The sequence below is a fragment of the Crinia signifera genome, chromosome 4 (assembly GCF_055691185.1).
Source record: "Crinia signifera chromosome 4, ASM5569118v1, whole genome shotgun sequence".
Lineage (NCBI taxonomy): Eukaryota > Metazoa > Chordata > Amphibia > Anura > Myobatrachidae > Crinia > Crinia signifera.
The window spans coordinates 20,250,380-20,272,497 of NC_139220.1; the positions used below are offsets into that span (position 1 = coordinate 20,250,380).

The following is a 22,118-nucleotide window of genomic DNA, read 5'->3' on the forward strand; positions in this document are numbered from 1 at the left end:
CTAACGTACCTACCAAACAACTCTGTCATCTTTCAAACTCAGCCTGTAACATGGCACTTGGCTGGTACTTTGGCCCTAATTCACGTTCACTTGGAACGGGGCAAATTCAGCCTGGTTCGGATGTTTGGTGGTCTGTGCATGTGCAAGCACATATTTGCAAATGTGCAGACCCCGGCAACTAACGGCTTTGGCAAGTTACACACTCGCTGGACTGTTGTTTGCGTGGAAGTAAGGGCCAGGGTGGACTGGCCGGTGACGGCACTGGACCATGGGAATGCCCAGCAGTTTATAGGCCTCCCCATGAAAATGCTGGCCATTCCCATGGGTACGAGGGTGGGTCGATGCCTGCTGGGGGTGGGCAGCTGATGTCACTGAATGTCAGCTGCCCACCAAATTTTCGTTGGTAGCACTCATAAATAAAAGTCCAATTTTATTGACTTTTATTTGCGAAGGCAGGAGAAATCATTCGATGGTCGGAGACCAGTGGAGGCATGCAAGGGGATGTGTTCTCTTACACATCCCCTCGCATAGTGCCGAGGGGATTTGGCGGTGGTGGTGATGGTGGTGGTGGTGGTGGGGGGAATTCTGCAGGTGCTCTGTAAGCTGTGATGTTCTCTCTCTCTAAGGTTTAGCACATAGACCCCATAAATCTATATATTGTTTTAAATTATATCGTTTACAAAATTCCCGCTGCGTGTATTTAGTTAATCCAGCTGCAAATATAATACTGATTTATTACGTATTTAAAACAATAAATAATATATGTAATGACCCCAAGCAACAAGTTTCTTAGTGAATATAATTGAAGCTGAAAGACTCTGAGGGATGTGCGTGTTTTGCCTGGAATATATAGGAACCACCAATTGGAAAGCTACACCCCCACAATGTTAGCATTGTAAATTAAAATCTACTGTACAAAAGGTCCCCGTTAGTAGGCTTAAAACATACTGTGGTAGTGTTCTCTACAGCCAGCATTGCACCATTTGACATTTTGCCTATGTGTGGGTTTTACACAAACTCACCTGTAGACTGCTTGTTGGTAGATTTTTATTCCAACTTTCATTTCCAAGTCCAGAATCATCAGCATCAATGAGATTGTCCACAGGGATATCAGGCTTTGGTTTCCTATAAGTAAAGTCACTTTCACTGGGATCCAAAGCCACACACACATTGTACGAGTAGGGAAATGGTAATGTTCCATCGCTATACATGGAGAGCATCCTGGGATCAACTGGAGGATACAGATTTGTACTTAGAGAAGTAAAGGTTGGTGGAGGCTTTGATTGTTTGCACTTTGATATAATGACCAATATAACAGTTATAATAAATAAAAAGGAAATAAGAGCAACGGCGATCACTAAATACAACTGTAGATTGGATTGGGGATCTTCATTTTTGAGTTGGTTACTGAGTTTAGGAACCACCTGTTGGAAGTTGTCTGCAACAATGAGACTTAGTGTGACTGTGGCTGAGAGAGAGGGATCTCCATTGTCCTTCACCATCACCACAACCTTGTGATTCAGTATATCCTTCTCATGAAAGACACGTGATGTCCTGATCTCACCCGTGTGATGGCTGATGGTAAAGTGAGATGGTTCTGACACCTGTATGAAGTGATACGAGAGCCAAGCATTATGTCCAGAGTCTGCATCCACTGCAACCACCTTAGTTATTAATGATCCTTGTTCAGAGGCAAAAGGGACCATCTCAAACACAGCTGGGCCACCACTATCTGCTGATGGGTACAGGATCTTTGGTGCATTATCATTCTGATCCACTATGTGGATAATTAGTGTTGCATTGCCGCTTAGAGATGGGGATCCATTGTCTCTAGCAGTTACCTGTATTAGAAACTCCTTGTGCTGCTCATAATCAAATGATCTCTGAGCATAGAGAACCCCAGTCTCTATATTCATGGACAGATAAGAGGACACTGGGAGATCTTCTGTATTAGTGCTGAATAGTGAATAAATAATTTTAGCATTGTCCCCAGTATCAGGATCTGATGCTTGTACACTGTATATTGAGGCTCCGGGTAAGTTGTTCTCTGGCACATAAGCAACATAAGTAGATTTTATAAATGTTGGTGGATTGTCATTAACATCTGATATCTCCAATCTGATGGTTCTTCTGCTGGAAAGTGGGGGAGATCCTCTGTCAGTAGCTACAATGGTGATGTTATAACTAGATTTTTTCTCTCTGTCTATGTAACCAGTAGTAACAATTCTGTAATAACTGCCAGATAGTAATAAATTAAAGAAATTGTCATTAAGCTTACAGTCCACTTCTCCATTTGCTCCAGAATCTTGATCATTAACTTTAATCAGAGCGATCACTGTGCCAGGTGCAGAATCCTCAGGAACAGGACTAGATAATGATGTGATAGATATCTCAGGAGCATTGTCATTCTCATCTAGCACCTCTATCAATACCTTACAATGGGCAACAAGACCACCTCCGTCCTTGGCTTGTACAGAGAGCTCATAGTTACTTATCTGTTCAAAATCTAACTGACTATTTGTTTTAATCTCACCATTTATAGGATTAACACTGAAGGTTCCTGTGTGATGGACATTCCCTGAGGTTTTGCTAAAGGAATATGTGATCTGTCCATTGACTCCTTCATCTCTGTCTGTTGCATTAACAGACATTACTGTAGTACTGATTGGTATATTTTCATTCACACTGACCTTATATACTTGTTGCTTAAATACTGGAAAATTATCATTTACATCAGTGACAATGATCCTTACTACTGCAGTACCAGATCTCACTGGGTTCCCTCCATCCAAGGCTGTTAGTATTAATGTATGAATATTCTGTGTCTCTCGATCTAAAGGTTTCTCTAACACAAGCTCTGGGAATGTGCTCCCATCTGGGTTGCTGCTTTCACTCAGTGTAAAATGTTGATTATCACTGAGCCTGTATGTCTGCACTGCATTCATACCAATATCTGGGTCTTCTGCACCTTGTAAAGCAAATCTTGTTCCTGGTGATGTCAATTCTATCATTTCTACAGTGAAAATCTCATGAAAAAACCTTGGGGAATTATCATTTATATCCTGAATTTCTATCTTAACACTAAAAACATTTAGTGGATTTTCAGCCACAGCATCAAAGGTTAGGAAGCAGGTAGCTGCTGCCCCACACAGTGTCTCTCTGTCTATCCTGTCCTTAATGTACAGATTCCCAGTATCTGCATTTACATAGAAATATTTCTCTGCTATGCTTGAATCAATTCTCAGTTTCCTAGATGAGAGCTGTTTAATATCTAATCCAAGGTCTTCTGCAATATTTGCTATAACAGAGTCTTTTCTCATCTCTTCTGCAATAGAATAATGAGTCTGAGCAGAGACTGAATGACACAGCCATGATAATAAGAAGGAAAATGTTACTTGCCATCTGATTCCTTTGTATGTCTGTGGATGAGCTTCCATCTTTTGCATCTGAAATCTTTAGCAAAATGTCCCTTTAAAACCCAGTATCTGTAATCCAGTGCAATAGAAATATCCAAATGTTTTTTCTTGATGGAATTATTCAGTAGAATTGCTGAAAATATCCTTTATTCTGTGCAGAGAGAACCCAGAAAATGGCTGTGTGTCTTCCTGCAGATCTGCAGTGTGTGTGAGTGATGAAAATACCAGTGGATCTCCAGCTCTGTATTCTTCGGCTTATTGGTCAAACAGCGGCGCTCTGAGGCGGAAGTGAGGAACTGCAATACTGATATACATGTTCATATTCTCTGTTAAATTATGTATTTATTTGTAATATGTGTGACAAATATATAAAAAATCCTTAAGATATTTATTTTTACTAATTTAATTAAGGCAAATACAATGTTTATATAACCCGTGTAGTTGTTTTAAAGATTATATTAGATATTAAAGTAAAATAGTGTGTGTACTGTATACATGCTGTTTGCTGTAAAATGCATCTTTATGATGAAACTGCGTTGAATTCAAAAAAGGTTTAAAATTTACGGAGGTATGGAATTACCCCCATAAAACATCAGTTTTCACTTTTGAATTTATTTTTGCTAATAGACACATTTCTCCCCCAAAACACACAGTTTTAGGAGATACAGTATCGTGAAGTTATGTCCCCATACTAGTTTTGAGAATTTAACATGTGCATCTCTTGACTGGAATTAGGCTAACCCAACAATATGAAACTTGTTGATAGTGATATAATACTTTCTTCCTCAATGGAATTGGTTGCTTTTGTTTTGTACTCAGTTTCTAGTATAATGATTTATAGTGTTTTTGAAATAAAGCAGCAATTTCCTGAAAAAAAGTTACATAAGGTGTGTATATAACATAAATCACTAAGGCAACCACAGTCACACTGCACAGGATGAAGTGATCAGAGAGATACTTAAATACACCTGCAATTTGACATCATCATTCCCACTCTCTGCCTTTACATTACATGTTAAGTACTGTGACCTTGTATCTGTATAGCAGACTGTGTCTGTCAGACATCTTTGTGCTATAGAGAGATTTTGAAGCAGATATTAATTTGTTGGTGGATAAGTAAGAAAAATTATCTGATGCACACATGAACAGTACTTAAAATGTTATTTGAAGAAAATACAAATCTATGTGGAAATAGTGATTTAAATGCTTGATCAAATGTATATACCATATATTGTTCATTCTAGCACCCACCAGCTTTGATAACCCATGCAGTTCCTCTTCCCTGCCTGGGGTGTCGCTGTTTGCTGTGGAGTTTCCAGCACAGATCTGGTTTGCATATCAGTGCTGATATACAGACCACACTGTGCTAGAAGCACTACAGCAGACAGCGAAGCCCCAGGCAGGGAAGAGGGACTGCATGGGTTTCAAAGCTGACGGGTGCTAGAATGAACACTACTATATACCTTATTGTTAAAGTATATATCCTATTATGTCATTTACATACACAGATGTGTCCTTATAATTCTGGCCTATACTGTATATGCCGTGCATTGGCAGATGCTTGGTGTGAAGAATCCATCAGTTCCCATGCACATCTACTAACATTGGGTCTTTCTTAGACAAAGATGCATCTAATTTGCATATTCTGTATGTGACTGTGGATGTATCTTCATATGAAATTCTGTATTACAGTGTTTTCCAAGAAAACATTGAAAATAGACACAGAAAAACACTGGACAACACTGCAACCAGAAAATTGGTATCCTGTATATCATTTTAATCAACAGAGTATGCTTGTGCATCTTATTTGCATTGCAAAGAAATGCAAATTAGAGATGGCCATCGACCATCGATGATTCGAAATCATCGATTGGTTCATGGCCAATGTCAAATACTTTTGCCATCGATGGGGGAGAACCAGATGGTTTCCCTCCATCAATGGAATAGCAAAACGATGTTTTGCTGTTTTTATTTTTTTCAAAGTGCCGGGACACGGAGCATAGCTCCGCCCCCGACACCTGCGAAGCCCCACCCCCGTGTTTTGATTGGCCCACAGGCCAATTAATCAAACACAATGAATGACCATCGATATGTAAAAATATCGATGGACAGCCATTGCATAGTTTAGCACTATCGATGGCCAGTTGCAGAATTGCCATCGATGGCAACCATCAACGGCAATGGCAACGATGGTCATCCCTAATGCAAATAAGATAAATTTTTATGGAAAATGTACAAAAATGCACAAAAAGATGCACGTGTCATTAAACTCAGTCATGACTAGTAATGACTAAGTTATAAGGGCTGCAATAACGATGAAAGAGGGCATATATGTAAATCATTTTCTTTTTTCAGTTTTTTTTCTGCCAGTTCTTTGTGTTGGCATCTCATATAAACTATTATTCCATAAATAAATGAAAAATAACAATATAACATAGGGCAGTGTGGATAGTGTAATGGTCAGTGTTACTGCCTCACAGCGCTGAGGTCATGAGTTCCATTCCCACCATGCCCTAACTGTGTGGAGTTTGTATATTCTCCCCGTACTTGTGTGGGTTTCCTCCCACAATCCAAAAAATATAATGGTAGGTTAATTGGCTTCCAACAAGTTAACCCTAGAATGTCTGTGTGTGCGTGTACATGTTATAGGGAATATAGATTGTAAGCTCTACTGGGGCAGGGACTGATGTGAATGTTCAAATATTCTCTGTACAGCGCTGCGGAATATGTGTGCGCTATATGAATAACTGGTAATAAAAATAAATAAATATAACCAATGGTATTATCATCCTTTGCTATATCTGCACCAAATGCAAGCAAAGTAATTATTATTTTCAATATTCCTATGGTCCGAACTTTCCTGAACTAGACGTCATGAACTCAGCAATACTCGTATACATATATATATATATATTTACTTTTACTACATACTGTATATGACCCACATTCTGTATGTATGCGAAACATATCTAGAAACCTTTAAACACATCCTACTATTTAAAATAATTCATAAAGCTAAAATGTACGTAAAAGACACCTTAAGAAAACTGAAACCTTGTCTTATGGGAATAAGACATGTGCAGCTTTCTATTTTTAATACAAAACAAAACGCAACATTTGTTATGGGTATACAAGGAGAGTACAGCCACATACACACTACCGGACACCTGCCGCACCCGATATAGTTGACCATATTGTCCGCAGCTGTGGGCGGCCAATATTGAGTGTTTACACTCAATGATATTGGCCACCGATATTGTTAAGTGACATCACTGGGGCCCGCTAAACATGCAGGTCATTTGGCTATATTGCCAAATTGATCTGGATGTTCCGAAGACATCAATCATCATTAACGATATTGAGTGTAAACATTAGACGATATTGTGAATGATCTTTCTCAGAAGACCCTTCCTGAGCACTATTGTTCACAATATCACCTAGTGTGTATTGGGCGTAAAGCTGTAAAACTGCTATTAGTATAAAATGAAATGAAATAGATTTCTATACTAATATTATACGAACATCGTGTCTGTTTGCTCCAAGTTGGTGCAAAAATGACCAGGAAATCTCCTCGCCTGTTCTGTCCCAGAAGCAACAACAAGAACAGCGGCAGCACACCTCCATTTTCACAAACAGAGGCTGTTGCCGCCCCCACCCTACTCCCAAATGGCATCAGTTTCAGCCACTGACAGTTTAATGCCCTTCTGTATCCTGTGCCGCACCAACTGTTCGTGTCTGCGCAGAATGGGTTCTGCGTATTTGCAAATAGAGAGATTCTAAAAATAGATATCGATTTGTAGGTGGTTATTTAATAAATGATCGGATGCACACCTGAATTTGACTTAAATTGTTACTTAAAAAAAATTAAATTTAGGTTTCAATTGTGCTTTATGTCTTACCAAATTTATATACCGTACACCTTAGTCTTAAAGCGTATATGTCTTAGGTACCAGCCGTATTTACAACAATTTATTTTCCGAGGTTTTCCCTGGCAGTTCTGTCGCAAAACATGTTTATATCGCTTATAAACTATAATCCAATAAATAAATGTATAAGAACAATATAACCAACATCATCATCATCATCATCTGCCTAAATCTGCACCAAATACAAGCAAAGTCGTTAAAGTTTTCAAGAGGACGGATTCCTGAACCAGCCATTCCTGAACCAGACTTCTCATATTCGGATTTTAAAAAAACGCAAGTATACACTAAAATATGGATTCAGCTAAATGAGATATACAAAAAATAAATACATTTTCATTTTCCTGCTATTGTACATGAAGAACTCAACAGCCTGGAAAGCTTCACTATAGATGATACATAAGGATTCCAACCAGCAATATTTTTCCCCATAAGCATGTCCTCAACAAACTTACGGTAAGTACTGTAGTTACAAGAGTTTCCCTTCTCTGTAACCCACACTTTAATGATTACAATTTAACATGTTTGCAGGTTAGGATATTGGTGTTTTTAACCCCTTAGGTCACTTAGCGGTCTACAGTAAGTACTAAGCCTTGGAGAGATCAAGTGGATAAAGTTCCAACCAACCAGCTCTGTCATTTTTCAACCACAGCCTGCAGTAAGGAGCTGATTAGATGGTCATTTATCTCTCTTAATTTTATCTCTCTATAAGGCTTAGCACATAGGCCCCTTAATTATATATACATTTTTAAATTACACAATTTAAAAAAATTGTCCTATGAAATGTAAGGGTCCAAGGGGAAAGGGAACTTCTTCAATTGGTTGATAGGAGCCATCAATTGGAAAGGTACCATAATTTACGATATACTGTAAGGCGCGATGTTAGCATTAAAAAAAAAAAAAAAAAAATATTTCTCTCTGCTAACTCAGTATAATGTTTATGACAATATGGTCTCCAATTGTAGGTTTATCATACAGTATGTGCCGTGCAGCCAGCATTGCGACAGTTTACATTTTGCCTATGTGTGGATTTTACTCAAACTCACCTGTAGACTGTTTGTTGGTAAATTTTCATTATGACTTTCATTTCCAAGTCCTGAATCATCAGCATCAATGAGATTCTCTACCGGGACATCTTGATTTGGTTTCCTATAAGTAAAGTCACTTTCACTGGGATCCAAAGCCACACACACATTGTACGAGTAGGGATATGGTAAAGTTCCATCGCTATACATGGAGAGCATCCTGGGATCAACTGGAGGATACAAATTTGTACTTAGAGAAGTAAAGGCTGGGAGAGGTTTTGAGTCTTTGCATTTTGATATAATGACCAAAAAAACAGTTATGATAAATAACAAGGAAATGAGAGCAAGTGCAATCACTAAGTACAACTGCAGATTGGATTGGGGATCTTCATCTTTGAGTTGGTTACTTAGTTTAGGAACCACCTGTTGGAAGTTATCTGCAACAATGAGACTTAAGGTGACTGTAGCTGAGAGAGAGGGATCTCCATTGTCCTTCACCATCACCACAACCTTGTGATTCAGTATATCCTTCTCATGAAAGACACGTGATGCCCTGATTTCACCCGTGTGATGACTGATGGTAAAGTGAGAAGGTTCTGACACCTGTATGAAGTGATATGAGAGCCAAGCATTATGTCCAGAGTCTGCATCCACTGCAACTACCTTAGTTACTAATGATCCTTGTTCAGACGCAAAAGGGACCATCTCAAACACATCTGGGCCACCACTGTCTGCTGATGGGTACAAGATCTTTGGTGCATTATCATTCTGATCCACTATGCGGATAATTAGTGTTGCATTGCTGCTCAGAGATGGGGATCCATTGTCTCTGGCAGTTACCTGTATTAGAAACTCCTTGTGCTGCTCATAATCAAATGATCTCTGGGCATAGAGAACCCCAGTCTCTATGTTCATGGACAGATAAGAGGACACTGGTAGATCTTCTGTATTAGTGCTGGATAGTGAATATATAATTTTAGCATTGTCCCCAGTATCAGGATCTGATGCTTGTACACTGTATATTGAGGCTCCGGGTAAGTTGTTCTCTGGCACATAAGCAACATAAGTAGATTTAATAAATATTGGTGGATTGTCATTAACATCTGATATCTCCAATCTGATGGTTCTTCTGCTGGAAAGTGGGGGAGATCCTCTGTCAGTAGCTACAATGGTGATGTTATAATTAGATACTTTCTCTCTGTCTACGTAACCCGTTGTCACAATTCTGTAATAACTGTCAGATGATAGTAATAAATGAAAATAATTGTCAGTAAGTTTACAGTCCACTTCTCCATTTGGTCCTGAATCTTGATCATGAACTTCAATCAAAGCGATCACTGTGCCAGGTGCAGAATCCTCAGGGATTGGACTAGATAATGATGTGATAGATATCTCAGGAGCATTGTCATTCTCATCTAGCACCTCTATCAATACCTTACAATGGGTAACAAGACCACCTCCATCCATTGCTTGTACAGAGAGCTCATAGTTACTTATCTGTTCAAAATCTAACGGACTACTTGTTTTAATCTCACCATTTATAGGATTAATATGGAAGGTTCCTGTGTGATGGACATTCCCTGATGTTTTGCTGAATGAATATGTGATCTGTGCATTGACTCCCTCATCTCTGTCTGTTGCATTAACAGAGATTACTGTAGTATTGATTGGTATATTTTCATTTATACTGACTTTATATATTTGTTGCTTAAATACTGGAAAATTATCATTTGCATCAGTGACAATGATCCTCACTACAGCAGTACCAGATCTCACTGGGTTTCCTCCATCCAAGGCTGTTAGTATTAATGTATGAATATTCTGTGTCTCTCGATCTAAAGGTTTCTCTAACACAAGCTCTGGGAATGTGCTCCCATCTGGGTTGCTGCTTTCACTCAGTGTAAAATGCTGATTATCACTGAGCCTGTATGTCTGCACTGCATTCATACCAATATCTGGGTCTTCTGCACCTTGTAAAGCAAATCTTGTTCCTGGTGATGTCAATTCTATCATTGCTACAGTGAAAATCTCATGAAAAAATCTTGGGGAATTATCATTTATATCCTGAATTTCTATTTTGACCCTGAAAACATTTAAGGGATTTTCAACCACAGCATCAAAGGTTAGGAAGCAGGTAGCTGCTGCCCCACACAGTGTCTCTCTGTCTATCCTGTCCTTAATGTACAGATTCCCAGTATCTGCATTTACATAGAAATATTTCTCTGACACACGTGATACAATTCTCAGTTTCCTAGATAAGAGCTGTTTAATATCTAATCCAAGGTCTTCTGCAATATTTGCTATAACAGAGTCTTTTCTCATCTCTTCTGCAATAGAATAATGAGTCTGAGCAGAGACTGAATGACACAGCCATGATAATAAGAAGGAAAATGTTACTTGCCATCTGATTCCTTTGTATGTCTGTGGATGAGCTTCCATCTTTTGCATCTGAAATCTTTAGCAAAATGTCCCTTTTAAACCCAGTATCTATAATCCAGTGCAATATAAATATCCAAATGTTTTTTCTTGATGGAATTATTCAGTAGAATTGCTGAAAATATCCTTTATTCTGTGCAGAGAGAACCCAGAAAATGGCTGTGTGTCTTCCTGCAGATCTGCAGTGTGTGTGAGTGATGAAAATACCAGTGGATCTCCAGCTCTGTATTCTTCGGCTTATTGGTCAAACAGCGGCGCTCTGAGGCGGAAGTGAGGAACTGCAATACTGATATATATATTTTTGTATTCTCTGTTTAAATTATGTATTTATTTGTAATATGTTTGATAAATATATTAAACATACTAAATATATTTTGGATTCATTAAATTCATTCAAATTCAACATTTATGTAACCTGTGTAGATTATATTAGATATTAAAGTAAAATATTGTAAGTGCACTATATACATACTGTCTGCTGTAAAACCCATCGCTATGATGAAACTGTTTTGAATTCAGCAAAGGTTTAAAACTTACGGGGTATGCAATTACCCCGATAAAGCATCAGTTATTTCCTTTTTTATTTCACAATGTTTCGCCAATTTTTTTTACTGGGCAATCTAATTAGATCACCTGATAAAAGACATTTCGCACCAAAAACACAGGATCAGGAGATATCAGGAAATAAGGTCCCTATAGTAGTGTTTAGAACTTAACATGTGAATCTCTTGCTTGGAATCAGGCTAACCCAACAATATGAAGCTGCTTGAGAGCAATATCATATTAATATCCCCAATGGAATTGGTTATTTTTGTTTTTCATTCAATTTCTAGTGAAATATATATATAATATACATATAATGTTTGAAATAAACCGCAGTTTTTTGGAAAAAAAAAACAAAAACATCAGGGGTTGGATGTAATAGGGTGTGAGAATCAAAAACAAAGAAGTGTAAATGATTGCCGCTTTAAAAAAAAGGGAAAACTCTCACAGAATCTCTCACTTTCTGATGATCACACCCTATCATGTTCCACCCTAGGTGTGTTTATTTCATATAAATTACCTAGGCAACCACAGTCACATAATGAAGTGAGCAGAGGGACATTGAAACACACCTTTGAAGTCTGCCTGCAATTTGATACACTCATTCCCACTCTCTGCCATTACATTACATGTTAAGAACTGTGAACTTGTATCTGTGTCTGTCAGACATCTTTGTGCTATAGAGAGATTTTAAAACCAGATATTGATTTGTTGGTGTCTATCTGCCTATCTATCATACTCTGCTGCCTATCATACACTGCTGTCTGCAGAGCGCAGCAGACAGCAGTGGAGGCTGTGTGTGCCTCCTGTCCAACCTGCGGACACTGCGGTCCGGAGGTTGGGATTCTCCCATTGATGTAAACGGGAGCCACGTTGGATGACCCGGCGTACCTTTTTACACTGCCCTCTACCCACGTTCTGCCCATATTTTACCCTGGTCAGGACCTGGATAGAAGTCTTGTGTAAAGGAACATGGGTTAACCCCTTTTACATTGCTGCTGACCCAGGTCAACAAGGGAAAAACCCGGGTTTTTGTGGCAGTGTAAAAGGGGTATGAACCAGCAGTTCCCCTGCAACTCTAATAACATTGAGGGTGAGATTTAATAGGATGAGAGATTCAGAAAGTGAGAGATTTGGTAAGAAACCTCCAGTTTTTTTAAAGCGCCAATCATTTACACCTAGTTTTACAACTGGTTTTGCAGTGCAAATGATTGCCGCTTTAAAAAAAAAACCTGGAGATTTTTTAACCAAATCTCTCACTTTAATTAAATCTCACCCTGAGTGTCTTTCTTGCCCCCAAAAATTGTCTTATTCACATTGTTATGTAAATAATTTGTATTATCTGTATGTGACTGCGGCCGTATCGGCATATGAAATGCTATGTTACAGTGTTTTCCAAGAAAACACTGAATATAGGCATTGGAGAATGCTGTAACCATAAAATAGGCATGCTGTATATCATTTTAATCAGCAGGGTATGCTTGTGCAGTTTATTCACATATAAAAAAAAAAGATTAATTTTCATGAAAAATGCACAGACGCACAGTGTTAGTGAACATGCGTAGTCTACAGTAGAAGGGCTGTTTAACATGACTGCAGCAACAATGAGAGAAGGCAAATCTGTAAATAAATTTTTATCATTCGGGTTTTTCCTTGCAGTTCTCTTGAGCAAAATATTGGCATCTCTTATAAACTATAATTCCATAAATAAATGAATATGAACAATATATGCAATAGCATCATCATCTACAGCTATACCTGCACCAAATGCAAGCAAAGTCATTGTAATTTTCAGAGGTGAGATTCTCATTGTCCACACTTTCCTGAACCAGAATTCATGAACTCTACAATATCCTATATATGTACTTTCATACACAGCAGCCATCTCCTGCAGAGGGATCCTGGAGGACCCTGATAGACCTACAGCCCTGGTCTGTAGCCTACAGGCTACAATGGGCTATCGCTATCTGAAGATGGCTATAGCTGTGGGGCCAACACTGGGAATGCTTCACATTCGGATATTGGTAAATCTGTCAGAAACCTATGGAGATTGAGGCTGCTGGTGGGAGTGGGGGGATCACAGCTGTTATCTTCAAAACCTGCTGCGGACCGTCCTTCTTACATTCTGGTGATACCTAATATTTGTGACTAACCCCCCAAAATTGGTGTTTTTGAGAAAATAGACACAAAAATTGGACCCCAAAGTTTTTTATGGAGCAAATAAAAAAACACAAGTACACAAGTACATCAGAATAACCTTATGGTAAATGATATATGCTCAGAATAAATAACTCATATTTCCTGCTGCATCCATAACGTCATAGACTGGAAGGCTCCAGTATAGAGGAAACATACTGATACCAACCAGCTATAATCTTTTCCATAAGCTTTTCTCCACCAAATCAGAACTGACAAGGTAGACAGGTTTCCCTTCTCTAGAACCCACAAGATTAAGGGTTTCTGCTTAGCATATTTGAGGGCTAGAATATGGTGGATTCCAAACCCTTAGGTAACTTGGGGGGTATGCAATGGGCCGCCGCTATTTCCGACGTGGGAAATAACGGCGGCTCCCTATTCAATGCAGTCATTAATGACAGCACTGATGCGGGATCACGGCAGAAGGAGACCGACTTCAGAAGCTGTCGGGCCCGTTCTGCCGATAGCGGCCGTGGATTGTTGCAATCCCAGCCGCAGTATGACAATCCATGGCCGTTTTTGCAGCCATGCCCCCTTTGCGCCCTTCGGCAAGCGGGACATTGATTCCCGTCTGTCGTTATGCATTCGATCTAACCGCAAACAGGCCAGGGTCACGGCTGTCGGTGGGGATCGCCAGCCGTGATCACATATTGCATACCCCCCTTAATGCTCAATTTTTTTTTTAAATAATATAGTTGACGACCTTTCCTCTGCCTGCATCAAAGCAATCTGACTACAAATATAACTCTTATCTCTCTAATGTACAGCAATACATCATCTAAGAAATAACTCCAAGAACCAAGTTCACAAGTAAAAGTAATTCAAGACTCAAACTCTTTGGAGAAGTTCATCAGCCCTCGGAGAGAGAAAAGCAGAGAGTTGCCAAAAACATCCAATCAGTTCCTAACTATAATCTGTCGTCTAGCACATTCTTTGAAATGTCAAAAGCTTATTGGTTGCTTCAGACAACTCTCCATTTTATCTCTCTCCAATGCATAATACAGTACATCTCCCCTCTAATGTCTAAATGTAGGAATATAAACTCTAATAGTAATATTGTTTACAGATGATTTAAGAGCTGGAAATGGAAAAATAATTCATGTCTATAAAAAAATCACAAGCAAAATGCTTAGGGTAATAAAAAATTATTTTCACCATAAAACATTTTACAGAGGTGCTAAGTTCCAGTGATACACTATTTGTGTTGTGTCAGTTTTGACACTCGGTTGAAAGTCATTGTGCACATTACGTAGGCTGTCAATTGAGATGGGTCAACGAAGACCAATTTATTTTTCATTGAATATGGTTTGCGCCAGATACAACTGTGCATATGTGGTGTAAATTTAATCTCTTACTTGCATTTAATAGGTGTCATCTGAAACATAAAGGGTTCCAGGAAATAGGGAACATCTCCAATTGGCTAAATGGAGCCACCAAAAGGAAAGGTACCATAATGCTGGAATTAAAAAACTCAATGTAGTGTTTATGACAATGTGGTTCCCATGCATATTCTTTGCACATAGTACTGTATGCGCCATACAGCTAGTATTGCGACAATTTACATTGTGCCTATGTGTGGATATTACACAAACTCACCTGTAGACTGTTTGTTGGTAGATTTTCATTCCGACTTTTATTTCCAAGTCCTGAATCATCAGCATCAATGAGATTGTCCACAGGGACATCAGGCTTTGGCTTCCTATAAGTAAAGTCACTTTCACTGGGATCCAAAGCCACACACACATTGTACGAGTAGGGAAATGGTAATGTTCCATCGCTATACATGGAGAGCATCCTGGGATCAACCGGAGGATACAGATTTGTACTTAGAGAAGTAAAGGTTGGTAGAGGTTTTGATTGTTTGCACTTTGATATGATGACCAACAAAACAGTTATAATAAATAATAAGGTAATGAGAGCAAGTGCGATCACTAAGTACAGCTGTAGATTGGATTGGGGATCTTCATCTTTGAGTTGATTATTGAGTTTAGGAACCACCTGTTGGAAATTATCTGCAACAATGAGGCTTAGTGTGACTGTAGCTGAGAGAGAGGGATCTCCATTGTCCTTCACCATCACCACAACCTTGTGATTCAGTATATCCTTCTCATGAAAGACACGTGATGTCCTGATCTCACCCGTATGATGACTGATTGTAAAGTGAGATGGTTCTGACACTTGTATGAAGTGATACGAGAGCCAAGCATTATGTCCAGAGTCTGCATCCACTGCAACCACCTTAGTTACTAATGATCCTTGTTCAGAGGCAAAAGGGACCATCTCAAACACAGCTGGGCCACCACTGTCTGCTGAGGGGTACAGGATCTTTGGTGCATTATCATTCTGATCCACTATGCGGATAATTAGTGTTGCATTGCTGCTCAGAGATGGGGATCCATTGTCTCTAGCAGTTACCTGTATTAGAAACTCCTTGTGCTGCTCATAATCAAATGATCTCTGAGCATAGAGAACCCCAGTCTCTATATTCATGGACAGATAAGAGGTCACTGGGAGATCTTCTGTGTTAGTGCAGGATAGTGAATAAATAACTTTAGCATTGTCCCCAATATCAGGATCTGATGCTTGTACACTGTATATTGAGGCTCCAGGTAAGTTGTTCTCTGGCACATAAGCAACATAAGTAGATTTCATAAATATTGGTGGATTGTCATTAACATCAGATATCTCCAATCTGATGGTTCTTCTGCTGGAGAGTGGGGGAGATCCTCTGTCAGTAGCTACAATGGTGATATTATAACTAGATGCTTTCTCTCTGTCCATGTAACCAGTAGTCACAATTCTGTAATAACTGCCAGATAGTAATAATTTAAAAGAACTGTCAGTAAGCTTACAGTCCACTTCTCCATTTGGTCCAGAATCTTTATCATTTACTTTAATCAGAGCGATCACTGTGCCAGGTGCAGAATCCTCAGGAACAGGACTAGATAATGATGTGATAGATATCTCAGGAGCATTGTCATTCTCATCTAGCACCTCTATCAATACCTTACAATGGGCAGCATGGCCGCCTCCATCTATTGCTTGTACAGAGAGCTCATAGTTACTTGTCTGTTCAAAATCTAACTGATTATTTGATTTAATCTCACCAGTTATAGGATTAATACTGAAGGTTCCTGTGTGATGGACATTCCCTGATGTTTTGCTGAAGGAATATGTGATCTGTCCATTGACTCCCTCATCTCTGTCTGTTGCATTAACAGAGATTACTGTAGTATTGATTGGTATATTTTCATGTACACTGACTTTATATACTTGTTGTTTAAATACTGGAAAATTATCATTTGCATCATTAACAATGATCCTCACTACTGCAGTACCAGATCTCACTGGGTTTCCTCCATCCAAGGCTGTTAGTATTAATGTATGAATATTCTGTGTCTCTCGATCTAAAGGTTTCTCTAACACAAGCTCTAGAAATGTGCTCCCATCTGGGTTGCTGCTTTCACTCAGTGTAAAATGCTGATTATCACTGAGCCTGTATGTCTGCACTGCATTCATACCAATATCTGGGTCTTCTGCACCTTGTAAAGCAAATCTTGTCCCTGGTGATGTCAATTCTATCATTGCTTTATTGAATACCTCATTAAAAAACCTTGGGGAATTATCATTTATATCCTGTATTTCTATCTTAACACTAAAAACATTTAGTGGATTTTCCACCACAACATCAAAGGTTAGGAAGCAGGTAGCTGCTGCCCCACACAGTGTCTCTCTGTCTATCCTGTCCTTAATGTACAGATTCCCATTGTCTAGATTTACATAAAAATATTTCTCTGCTATGCTTGAATCAATTCTCAGTTTCCTAGATGAGAGCTGTTTAATATCTAATCCAAGGTCTTCTGCAATATTTGCTATAACAGAGTCTTTTCTCATCTCTTCTACAATAGAATAATGAGTCTGAGCAGAGACTGAATGACACAGCCATGATAATAACAAGGAAAATGTTACTTGCCATCTGATTCCTTTGTATGTCTGTGTAGGAGCTTCCATCTTTTGCATCTGAAATCTTTAGCAAAATGTCCCTTTAAAAGCCAGTATCTGTAATCCAGTGCAATAGAAATATCCAAATGTTTTTTCTTGATGGAATTATTCAATAGAATTGCTGAAAATATCCTTTATTCTGTGCAGAGAGAACCCAGAAAATGGCTGTGTGTCTTCCTGCAGATCTGCAGTGTGTGTGAGTGATGAAAATACCAGTGGATCTCCAGCTCCGTAATATTCTCCTTATTGGTCAAACAGCGGCGCTCTGAGGCGGAAGTGAGGAACTGCAATACTGATATATATTTTTGTATTCTCTGTTTAAAATATGTATTTATTTGTAATATGTTTGAGAAATATATTAAATATCCTAAATATATTTTGGATTCATTTAATTAATGCAAATGAAACTTTTATGTAACTTGCGTAGTTGTTTTAAGATTCTATTAGATATTAAAGTAAAATATTGTAAATGTTCTGTATACATACTGGCCAGTATTCAGTGCTGTGGGCGAGCTGTGAGAGCTCGCAGGGTCAGTATTCAACTGACCCCATGCATACGCCGACTCCCCCTCACTCCGTTTTTGGAGCATTTGCGGCTGCTCAAACAGCGAAACTCGCGGCTAAATGCAGCGGGCTCCCTGCATTAGATGCAAGCCTCGCTGTTTGGGGGAATCCTCACCGTCCTCTGATAGCGAGGATTTCCCCGGAACATAGAATAGGGTGAGCGGCAGGGTTAAACCGCGAGGATCACTTGTTTTCGGTATGTAATTACCCCAATAAAGCATCAGTTATTTCACTTTGGTACTTATGTAGTAGCCAGGCGCCCACTAAGCTATTTGCTTAGTGGTCTATTCTGCGTAGTTATATTACATTGTATCACGAGGCTGTGCCGTGCGATGCTATCTCGGTAGTTAATATATTCACTGCACCCTGCCTGAAATCGCATCGCACTTCGCACCGCATGGTCCTTTTTTGTGCTGTGCGATGCGTGTGATGCGCGATGCGATCTCAGAAGTTAATATGGTTAAACACACCTAAAACCCCCCCACTATCCACGCCACCCCGAAGCGTGGCGAGCACAGCATTACGCGTCCTCCCGACCTTTTCATTCCCCCACTTTTCACCCCGCGTGGAGTTGATTTTATATAGTGTGGCGAGTGGAGGACAGTTAAGAAAATAATTATCAGATGGATGCTTGGAAAGTAATTCAATTGTTATTTGAAGTAAAAAAAATCTATGTAGAAATAGTGCTTTAAATGCTTGATCAAATCTATATACCATACACCTAATTTTTAAAGTATAGGTCCTAGTCATGTACATACACAGAGGTGCCCTCTAGCTTAATATGCATTGCACCGCAAAATGCCGGGAATAAGTGAACCAGCAGTTCCCCTGCAACTCATGTGTCTTTTTTGACCAAAAATGCCTCTTATTCACATTGTTATCCAAATAATTTAAATTATCTGTATGTGACTGCGGCTCTATCTGCATATGAAATGCTATGTTACAGTGTTTTCCAAGAAAACACTGAATATAGGCATTGGAAAACACTCTAACCAGAAAAAAGGCATGATGTATATCATTTTAATCAGCAGGTTCTGCTTGTGCAGCTTATTCACATAAAAATAAAATGAGATTTATTTTCATGAAAAATGCACAGACGCATAGTGTTAGTGAACATGCGTAGTCTACAGTAGAAGGGCTGTTTAACATGACTGCAGCAACAATGAGAGAAGGCAAATCTATGAATCAATTTCTATCATTCGGGTTCTCCCTTGCAGTTCTCTTGAACAAAATATTGGCATCTCTTATAAACTATAATTCCATAAATAAATGGATAAGAACAATATATGCAATAGCCTCATCATCTACAGCTATACCTGCACCAAATGCAAGCAAAGTTATTTAATTTATAAGGTAAGATTCTCATTGTCCACACATTCCTGACCTAACTTCATGAACTCTACCATACCCTATATATTTAGTTTCATACACAGCAGCCATCTCTAGCAGAGGGATCCTGGGGACCTACAGTCCAGTTCTGTAGCCCACAGGCTACAATGGGCTATCGCTATCTGAAGATGGCTATAGCTGTGGGGGCCAACACTGCGAATGCTTCACATTCTGGATATTGGTAAATCTGTCAGCATTGCACACGCCATAGAAACCTATGGAGATTGAGGCTGCTGGTGGGAGTGGGGGAATCACAGCACATATCTTCAAAACCTGCTGCGGTCCATCCTTCTTACATTCCGGTGATACCTAATATTTGTGACTAAACCCCCCAAATTTGGTGTTTTTGAGAAAATAGACACAAATATTGGACCCCAAAGTTTTTTATGGAGCAAATAAAAAACACAAGTACACAAGTACATAAGAATAACCTTGTGGTCAATGATATATGCTCAGAATAAATAAATTATATTTCCTGCTGCATCCATAACATCATAGACTGGAAGGCTCCAGTATAGAGGAAACATACTGCTACCAACCAGCAATAATCTTTTCCATAAGCGTTTCCCCAACAAATCAGAACTGTAGGTAGACGGGTTTCCCTTCTCTGGAACCCACAAGATTAAGGGTTTCTGCTAAGCATATTTGAGGGCTAGAATATGGGGGATTACAAACCCTTAGGTGACTTAATGCTCAAATTATTTTTTTAAATTGTAGTTGACGAAATTATCTCTGCCTGCATCTAAGAAACCTGACTACGAATATAACTCTTATCTATCTAATGTAAAGCAATACATCATCTAAGAAACCCCAAGCACCAAGTTCACAAGTAAAAGAAATTCAAGACAAACTCTTTGGAGAAGTTCTTCAGCCTTCGGAGAGAGAAAAGCGGAGAGTTGACAAAACATCCAATCAGTTTCTAACATCATCTGTTATCTAGCACATTCTTTGAAATGTCAAAAGCTTATTGGTTGCTTTAGACAACTCTCCATTTTATCTCTCTCCAACGCATAATACATCTCCCCTCTAATGTCTAAATGTAGGAAAATAAATTTTTATAGTAATATTGTTTACAGATGATTTAAGAGCTGCAAATGGAAAAATAACCCGTGTCTATAAAAAATCATATGCACAATTCTAAGGGTAATAAAAAAAATGTCACTATAAAACAACATTTTACAGAGGTGCAAAGTTCCAGTGATACAATACTTGCGTTGTGTAAGTTTTGACACTCGGTTAAAAGTCATTGTGCACATTACGTAGGCTGTCAATTGAGAATGGTCAACGAAGACCAATTCATTTTTTCATTGAATATGGTTTGCGCCAGATACAACTGTGCATATGTGGTGTAAATTTAATCTCTTACTTAATATCTGTCATCTGAAACATAAAGGGTTCCAGGAAATAGGGAACATCTCCGATTGGCTAAAAGGAGCCACCAAAAGGAAGGGTACCATAATGCTGGAATTAAAAAACTCAATGTAGTGTTTATGACAATGTGGTTCCCATGCATATTCTTTGCACATAGTACTGTATGTGCCATACAGCTAGTATTGCAACAATTTACATGTGTGGATTTTATACAAACTCACCTGTAGACTGTTTGTTGGTAGATTTTCATTCCGACTTTCATTTCCAAGTCCAGAATCATCAGCATCAATGAGATTATCCACAGGGACATCCGGCTTTGGCTTCCTATAAGTAAAGTCACTTTCACTGGGATCCAAAGCCACACACACATTGTACGAGTAGGGAAATGGTAAAGTTCCATCGCTATACATGGAGAGCATCCTGGGATCAACTGGAGGATACAGATTTGTACTTAGAGAAGTAAAGGTTGGGGAAGGCTTTGATTGTTTGCACTTTGATATAATGAACAACAAAATGGTTATAATAAATAACAATGAAATAAGAGCAACAGCGATCACTAAGTACAGCTGTAGATTGGATTGAGGATCTTCATCTTTGAGTTGATTACCGAGTTTAGGAACCACTTGTTGAAAGCTATCTGCAACAATGAGACTTAGTGTGACTGTAACTGAGAGGGAGGGATCTCCATTGTCCTTCACCATCACCACAACCTTGTGATTCAGTATATCCTTCTCATGAAAGACACGTGATGTCCTGATCTCACCCGTGTGATGGCTGATGGTAAAGTGAGAGGGTTCTGACACCTGTATGAAGTGATACGAGAGCCAAGCATTATGTCCAGAGTCTGCATCCACTGCAACCACCTTAGTTACTAATGATCCTTGTTCGGAGGCAAAAGGGACCATCTCAAACACAGCTGGGCCACCACTGTCTGCTGATGGGTACAAGATCTTTGGTGCATTATCATTCTGATCCACTATGCGGATAATTAGTGTTGCATTGCTGCTCAGAGATGGGGATCCATTGTCTCTAGCAGTTACCTGTATTAGAAACTCCTTGTGCTGCTCATAATCAAATGATCTCTGAGCATAGAGAACCCCAGTCTCTATATACATGGACAGATAAGAGGACACCGGGAGATCTTCTGTATTAGTGCTGGAGAGTGAATAAATAATTTTAGCATTGTCCCCAGTATCAGGATCTGATGCTTGTACACTGTATATTGAGGCTCCAGGTAAGTTGTTCTCTGGCAC

General features: G+C 39.1%; 1 protein-coding gene and 3 pseudogenes across 5 annotated transcripts in view; all 4 read right to left on the reverse strand.

The window, feature by feature from the left end:
- The window catches only part of LOC146073840 (protocadherin gamma-B2-like), a 414,290-nt gene that overhangs the window by 73,550 nt on the left and 318,622 nt on the right, over positions 1-22,118 (reverse strand). The window lies entirely within an intron of this gene.
- On the reverse strand, positions 996-3,437 carry LOC146072148 (protocadherin gamma-B2 pseudogene; annotated as a pseudogene).
- LOC146072149 (protocadherin gamma-B2 pseudogene) lies at positions 8,359-12,326 on the reverse strand (annotated as a pseudogene).
- LOC146072150 (protocadherin gamma-B1 pseudogene) lies at positions 15,109-17,550 on the reverse strand (annotated as a pseudogene).